Here is an 8,965-nt window from a genome sequence, read left to right on the forward strand (position 1 = left end):
CACACGAGAAGTGGATTGCTCAGTCACAGGTAAAAATGTAATGGTGAATATTACATAACAAATAATATGTTACTTAAAACATTTTTAATATAGATTTTACAAAGCATTTGTAAGATTTGGAGCACATCATTGGGTTATTGATTCAGGAGTTAACATACTGGGTTAACCCTGCATAATGGCGAACTACATTTTATCCGCCAACTAGCTGGCTACCAAGCTGTATTTGTAGGAAAAAATGAAAAGTAAACTTGGGGGCATCAGTCTTTTGTGAACGGCAATGACCTGGTACTTACCTGTGACCATACTGTAGTGTGATTGTGGCTGGAACCCATATTCCTTATCCTGTGCCATCCCCCGGTTTTGTGTGTGAAAGGGGTAAAAAAAGGTATCTAGGGTAGTCGTACAATTGACAGCTTTTATCATAGAGTATAACCTGCCCATTCAGATCTGCTAGCACACTGGAAAGCTATTCCAAAAAAGGTTTCCTGACTACTACTTATTATTATTAACATTATTATTATTATTATTATTATTATTATTATTATTATTAAGTTGAGGTTGACCGAATCCAGGCTACAGGACAACTTCATATTCATGAGCTTGTTTAGCTTACAGTGATAGTTTGTGCATTAAAAAATCATGAATAACTCTACTGTGATGGATGAACAGCCACGGGTTAAATGTAGGGTAACTAGACACCCCACATCCCCCCAACACACACACACACCAACCCACAGCTACATTGTAGTTTTAAGATGTATAATGCTTAAATATAATGCATTTGTCATTTAATGCTGTTATTGCCATAAGGCAATTGCTTTTTCCCTAATCAGACCAAAACAATGCACTGCAATTTAAAGATGCCTTGTAATAATATTTATATCATTTCTTGATAACAATTTCTAACTTTCTAATTTTTCTTGACTTTAATTTCACTGAGTTGATTCATTCAAATAGATGTATGGTTGCTCAGTACACTTGCCACACCTTTTTGTTTTTGCACTGCTATGATTTTCACATGGATGCCCAGTTTTTTTTTTTTATCATTCCATCCAGATTGAGTATCCTTTGCTATTCCCTTGGTTTTACTATGGCCCAACTTTATTACAGCTCAATTTACTGAAGGTTCTGTGATCTATATGCCAGTCAACCTACTGGAGAGAGCTTACCCCAGACACAATAATGTGTAGCACTGAGAGAAGTGACTCTGAGCATGTCCTTGGTATGTCTCTGTAACCCACGGGCAAAGCTACAGAGAATCACTGATCGTATAGATAACTACACCAATCCTCATAATGCCAGGATCAGATGATCTGTGCAGGTCCAACACAGGCATTGTTGTCTTTCTTCGTTCCACCACAATTCAATGTGGTCTTCCTTTATGCGTTTTATGTGTTCAAACAGACATTCAATTTATTTCATGGGTTTCAGTACAGCAGATATATTGTATTTATTTAATAGGCTGAAATACTGTAATCATTGGTCAGTTTCATATAAGGATAGGCTATACAGTAACATGCAGAAAACACATTTGTCTGATCATTTCTATTGCTCCAGTGGATTTTGAACTATGTCTTTAAATATAGTCTTGATTCTTACATGTTCCAGGAAAGTATTATAGTTTACAAGAATTTTATGGCTAAAATATGCAGTATACAGTGGGACTTTTAACAAATAATGATATTGCTTCTGCAAGTGAAAAATATGCCATTGAACTACAAAGGTGCTTCAGGAAATGTCTAGCTGCATTAGTGGGTGATACAAAGTAAAATATACTTTGCTGCCCTTATTTAGGGATTGTCTAAAGCAAATTAATATTGTTAAATAGTTAAGTCTTAGATGATTTAATTAAAGTTCCCTCAAGCAAATATTAAATATGAACCTTCCATATTTAAATATGCATTTCTGCAGTAAGAGAAAGTAAATGGACAGATTCACTGAGTTTCCCTGCCTGGGTTTATATGCTAGAATAAATTGAGCTATGTAACAAAAGGTTGAATTCACAGGAGAATTAGCATGAGACACTTTTTTTTGTCTGTCACTGACAGTGGGTGAAATGTTCATATGTGTGACAAAGAAAGCCAATTAAGTTCCATATACATAATGCAGTGAAGTGTTCTGCAAAGCACTGTGAAATGACATTCTAATGACACAACAGTAAAGCATGCTTTACCGATAACATAAATGTAACACTTTAAAAAATAAATAAAAATCATATCACTTCTAGGGGAAAACATCTAGTATTAAAAACAGTATTTCAGCAGAGTGCTTTGCACAATGCAACAAATAGGAAAATATTCAAGATCATTAAAATAAAGTTAAAATATGTGCCTCCAAAAACAAATAAATCAAATGCTACATTTTACAAATGAAAATATAGCTTACGCAACATAATCTCCATGCATAAAATCAACTGTAACAGAGTAATTTTAACCGTAACAGAATAAACTCTAATATAAGACATGAACAAACTTTGTTAGAGGTGATATAACAAATCAAATTTTGCATTGCATTGCATTGTAAATTACATAATACATCCATCCATCCATTATCTATACCCACTTATCCTGGTCAGAGTCGCAGGGGGTGCTGGAGCCAAATCACAGCATGCATTGGGCGAGAGGCAGGAATACACCCTGGACAGGCTGCCAATCTATCACATACACCATTCACACTCCCACACTCATACCTATGGGCAATTTACAGTCTCCAATTAACCTACCTGCATGTCTTCGGACTGCGGGAGGAAACCCACGCGGACACGGTTCACACCCAGGACCTTCTTGCGATGAGGCGACAGTGGTACCCATTACACCCACTGCACCACCGTGCCACCAGTAATTACATAATAAAATCAAATGAATGACAACACAGTACAAACAACTGGGTGATGCATGACAGCAGTGGCAAAAGTAAATTGATAAAACCATCATATAAAACATTAATGGGCAATTGCATTTTTAGAATTTCACACAGAATTTTCAGATCTCAAAAAGATAACAAGATAACAAACATGAACTTCAAGTAGTTCCCACACATTCCTAAAGTGTTTCGTTGCTCATGTCTGTTCCATTCATTATACTGATATTGTCTTTTAATGCTTTAAAATCCAGATATACACTAGAATCCTAATATTACTGAGAAGCATCTGATATTCTACCAGTGTCTCAATAAAATGCAGTGAAATTATGCAGCTTTAGTTAACCGCCAAATGAAATTATGCAAAATAATGATGCAAAATTTATTCATTTAAAATAAGTCAGTTATTAAAAATTTTACATGTCCATGCAAAATAACTGTTGTGGATATTATTGAAGCCTTTGATTTTAGTTGTAGGCTTCAGCCAGCTAGTGAGCTAGGGGGGTATTGTATGTAGGATTGGATTATTTTGTCACAAGCAACATGTCATGTCCAAACAATTTTGGGAACGGGGGGGGGGGACTTCAGATGGGGGCTTGAGTTGAGATGGCAATGGAGGAGATATTGCAGTTGTTGGAGGGATGAATCAAGATGCCAATGGTGGAGGCATTTTAGTTGTTGGAGGGATGAATTGAGATGGGGGGGGGGGGGGGGGTGGGGGTTGGGTCAAGATGGCCATGGTGGGGGCATTTCAGTTGACCCCAGATTACTTACTGTCTTTGGCAGGCTTGTACTGTGCCGGTGTGAGATCAGTTGCTCCATAGTGCTGTCAAACAATGGTTCGATAATGAAATGCCATTTGTATTGAAAAAAAGGGTGGAAATTAATATGCAAATATGAAATTTTTAAAAATGCCATGTCTTTGTTGAGCCATCTTCCTTTCAACATGGGCTGTGTTAAACCAGAATTAAATTTCACATTTTTGTGCCTCCTCTGTTGAAAACATAAGTCACTGGGTCGGGTCGTAGCTATGCTGTTTGATGGACACGGCACTTTCACTTCATCTCAGGTGTGATTAGACATGTCTTTTTATCTGCTGAGAATATAGTGAATAGTGAATTAAGTGAATACAAAGGAGATTGGCACTGGCTTCTTCACAAGTGGACTGTCTGGTGTTTTTGGCAAACAGCCTGCAGGCTTAACCATTTAAATTGGTTTTACCTATTTTGTTTCTAGTTATAATGTTTTGGGAGGGAGTTCTATTGTTTTGGGAGGATAATGTTAAAACTATGCTGACTTTAGGTCCCTCTCCAAAAGGTCCAATAAAGTATACTTTTCACATTTAATTGCACTTTATTATAAATTATTCATCTGGATCAAAAATTATTTTTGGTCACATTTCTCAAAATTGTGTGGCTTAATGCTATTTTTGAAAAAGCATGATAAACAGGGGTTGACATATGTGGTATGCAAGTAATCTATGCATAATGCACGACATAAAGATTAAAATGTGGGAAAATTATATTGTATCTATTCCTAGATACACATTTCATTATGACATACAATTTCCAAGCATTTAAATATTTTGCCGTGCATGCCTACTCTCATACCACTTACTGTATGTCAACATCTGATTATTAATAGCAATATATTTACTACCTATGGTAGTTATGTATCTTGTTACATTGGTTTGTCATCTTGGACATAGCACACAATTAACACAGCTGTAGGGTTAGTCAAATTCTGACATTTAAGTCAACATGTAAAATGTTAGTGTATATTTGAATATATTCAAATGTATGTGTTTTATAAGGGATATTCAAGCCACATTTTTGGCAAATGTTGACAGCCCTATTGCCCCATACTCATATAAGCTGCTTCTACATAAAGTACTGTCATTAACAAAGACCTTTATTGTGAACATGTTTTTTTGTTCTGTTTTTAGTTCTGTAAAATTCTTGTTGCTTTACCACCTGACCCCATACATCTGCATGGGAATTAATAACTGGGTAATGTAATGGATTAATGCATGTCTGAGAGATTTCTCACCTGTGAGTGATTTTATCTTGATGCATACTGTATGTAATTATTCACAAGGTAATATATTGTGCTAAACTTGCTTAACTGGCAGTGAATTTTGTAAATTAGGGTCTTTACACATCTTGTAAATTAGCACATCCTACTCCAACATACAATCCTCAAATCCGCAAGAGAGTGTTTAGACCTGTGCAAAGCAGGTGCTAAATATTGGTGCTTGAGTTGCTCATAGAATTATATAAATCGAGCACAATTAGGAAGCAGAATAATCTCCAACAGAAAATTAAATATATACATTATAAATCATCCCATATTGCTTTTATGCATTATCCATCCCAAGCTAGTGTTCTTTCTTTGGAACTGATTAGCACTGCCTTCACAAAATGCATGCATTCTCTGTCTCAGAATATGTACCTCATATACAGTCCCCTCCAAAGGTATAGGAACAGCAAGGTCAATTCCTTTGTTTTTGCTATACACTGAAGACAATTGAGTTTGAGGTCAAAAGATGTACATGCGATGACAGATCCGAATTTCAGCTTTTATTTCCTGGTATTTTTATCTAGATTTTACAGTGGCCCTGAAGTGCAAAACAACAGAAAGTCAGAAAACACACACCAGCAAGTTCAGAAAACACCAGCAAATTAAAAAACACACACCAGCAAGTTCACTGAAAATGGAAAGGGAACGTACGAATTGAAATTGAAGTATTCCTCGTCGCTGATTGGACGCACAGTGTGTCAGTCTGGGACTAACGGAAGTAGCTAGTTTGCGCGCCTCTTCAGCTGAGCTGAGCAAATGAAGAGCCCAGCACAGACCCAGAGCTTTTATTAAAGGGCATTTTTATACATCTTGTTTTCACCATGTAGTAATTACATCACTTTATAGGTAGAAAGGAGAAATAGATTGGAAATATATATTGCCATTACTGTGGAAAGCAGTTCGGTGTACTGCCACACTTACCGTTCTTGCGGCAAGGGCCTACAGATTTTAAAGGAGACCAGCAACATGCATGATGAAATGACGAACTTACCACCTTCAGGTAAGGACGGTTAACATAATGTAGCTAGCTAGCTAGTTATGGCTGCCATATTTCTATATCTATGATGGCTACATTCAAACTAGCTAGCTATCTAACTTGGCTAAATAACGTTAGGCATACATTGTCATCGGTCTCTAATTCCGGTCCTGGAGAGCTACCCACTTGGAGGTTTTCTCTCCAACCATAACCTAGCACATCCGATTCTATTCGCAAGATAATTAACTGTTAGCTAGCTAAGTTAGCTGAAATCGGTGTGTTCCCAAGGGTGTTGTTTGGTCAAAAGCCTGCACATACAGTAACATGTAGCTCTCCAGGACTGTAGTTGGAGACCCGAGCAGCCTGTTGCACCAGTATAACGTTCAAATGCAGGCTAGTTTGATAGTAAATTCAGAGTTATGCCATAACTTAATTTAATTTAAATTCTCTGGGATAGATTACCCATTTGATTTGTATGATGATATTTATGTGCACTCGTGCTTTCGTTTTCGGCAATCTGAGATACAAAAAATAACCAACCTTCTTTCTGAGTACAAGAACAAGTTCCTCAGTAAATGATAACAGAGAATATAATTTGAAAAATATTTTATTTCATACCAAGTCAATTGTTGGAGAGCAATACATATCAAAGAAAAACCACAGAGTTAAGGCAGTCCAAAATACATCTACTAAAGGCCCACCAGCTAGAATAGGTGGTAGCCATTTCAGTACAGTACAATAATTTAGCCATCATAAATATTACTTGATGTTAGAAGGGCACGAGATGCAATTTGTTCTTTCAAATGTGCGTGATCGGTCTGAATATGAAAACATCACTGTATGCAACAATGTTTTGGTTTCACAGCAGATAGTCTCCTGAAACTGGCTGTGAAAAAAAATGAGGGACTTCAATAAAGATATGGAAGGAGGACCCTACATCCTTCCTTATCCTGATGGATCAAAAGTCATCAACATCCCTGGGACACAAAAGCCTTTCACGCCGAAAGAATACAAAGCAGAAATAGGCCGGACACATGCACAAATTACACTTTTTATATTCCATGAAAAGGACCGGGAAGAAGGTTAGTTTTGCCAGAACTTACTGCTTTCTGTTTAATACAGAATTATTCATATACACACAGAAGCATCTAACGTTGTCTGGTTTTGTGGTTCATCTAGATCGAGAACTTGGGTCAGAGCATTCAGAATCTGACACTGAGGTTGTGATTGGAAGTAGCAGACGTACAGCTGAGTTTGATCTCGCTGACACACTGGTGAGTGTAATATTATTTTAAACATAATTAGATGATATTTTGAGAATGAACAGGTTTTCCAAAATATTCTCAAACTAATATGAAAACATTAGTAACATTTTGTATTAAAATCATCAGTTTTAATGTGTAAGGTGTGATTTATACTGTGGTTTTACTACTTTCAGCCATTGGAACCAGAATGAAAGCAGCCCCATACCAAAAGTGAGAGGAACAATGTAAGCACGTTTATATATATATATATATATATATATATACATATATATATATATATACATATATTGTTAGTGCTTAATTTGGATTGTAGATCCACCTTGGACTTAATCTTACTTGTTAAAGTACCTTGATGTTCTTTTAGTTACTTTTGTAGATACTTAGCTATGTCAGTAGTGGAAAATCTGGCTATTGGAACACACAGTGCATACTAATGTTATGTTGCTGTATGCTCCTTGGTCCTGATATCTTGATATATATTTTTGGTTTTGAGAGTTAAACAATATAATTTATGCCCTATTTCTCAGCAATCGTCTTGGGGGACCGTCACCAGGGAGTGCAGTACCAGAGGTAGTAATATATTGCTAGAGATTACTTGTCACAATCCAATTCAAACTACATGGGATTGCCTTTTATGTGTGTATTAGGCTACTCATTTGTATATAGGCCTAATGTAGTTTCATAGATTATAGACAGCTATATTTGTAATCACATTCTACTTTCTGCGTGTCCAGTATTTTAAAGAATGGGCATAGGCATAGCCTAATAAAGCATTGGTCATTCTTTATTGAAAAACCCAGGAGTTAAAAGTAAAATGTAAACAACCACAGAGATGGTTAATCCCAAAGCATTGAAAAATGATCAAAATGTATTACTTTCTAGATGGTAATGCAAATGAGTAAATAGAAATGTAAAATTTTAATCAAAATGTGCAAGTCTCTTCACTGACAGTAGGTACATTCTGAATTAACATGGATTACCTATGAGGTAAGTGGTAGAGTTCATTTGGTATTCCCCCAGGACATGATGCAAGTCTTGAGGGCCAAATCCTGTGCTTGTTCCAGAGATCGGTTTATTCATTGAGATCTTTCTGCAGAATATTTCTAAAGCAGAATCTGAGTAGACACTGGTGTTCATTGCTGCCATTAAAGTGTCCTGCGTCTGTGAAGTCCATCCAAAATTGAGCCCTAGGAATAAATTGAATACAACTCCATAAATAAAACTAATTATGACCTGCAATACTGCAAGTGCTTTATAAAAGTACAACACGGTGTTAACAAAGTATTGCAATGGTGGCTCTAGTGACACCAGGGTAGCCTACATCCTTAACAGTGGTTCCCAACCAAGGGTAGTAGGGTTGAGCCCAGAGACTGTAAAAAATATGGACAAAGCTACTGTGACATTTAGAAATCTCATACACACACACTACCAGCATCATTGACGTCCTAGCATTCTTATACATCCACTGTACTAATGCAATATCACTTTTGTGCACATTTAGACGTCGTCGCTCACCTGAAATCACAAGACATACAGTACATCGTGGTTAGCCAACTGTAACCTGGCGCGCTCTGTCTACTACTGTCTTCACACCATCCGTTCATGTAAAAAATAATAAAACCAGAGTAATGAGAACAGCGTCTTTTACTGCTACCAGTACCACAGAGCGAATGCGTAAGTGAATGCAATGATAAGAAAATTTTCGGTTACGCTGACCTATAAAACGCTATTCCAAAAGCAAAATTAGACATGTTATACATCGTTAGAAAGCTTATACTCTCACCTA

General features: G+C 36.6%; 1 long non-coding RNA gene across 1 annotated transcript; it reads left to right on the plus strand.

Annotated features, from left to right (window-relative positions):
- The first annotated feature begins 6,786 nt into the window (after window positions 1–6,786).
- LOC118214955 lies at window positions 6,787–8,560 on the plus strand. Its single transcript, XR_004762731.1, has 4 exons — window positions 6,787–6,996; window positions 7,094–7,188; window positions 7,353–7,403; window positions 7,707–8,560. It is a non-coding gene; the product is annotated as an uncharacterized LOC118214955 (long non-coding RNA).
- The last annotated feature ends 405 nt before the right edge of the window (window positions 8,561–8,965 follow it).

The sequence above is a fragment of the Anguilla anguilla genome, chromosome 1 (genome assembly GCF_013347855.1).
Source record: "Anguilla anguilla isolate fAngAng1 chromosome 1, fAngAng1.pri, whole genome shotgun sequence".
Taxonomy (NCBI): Eukaryota; Metazoa; Chordata; class Actinopteri; order Anguilliformes; family Anguillidae; genus Anguilla; species Anguilla anguilla.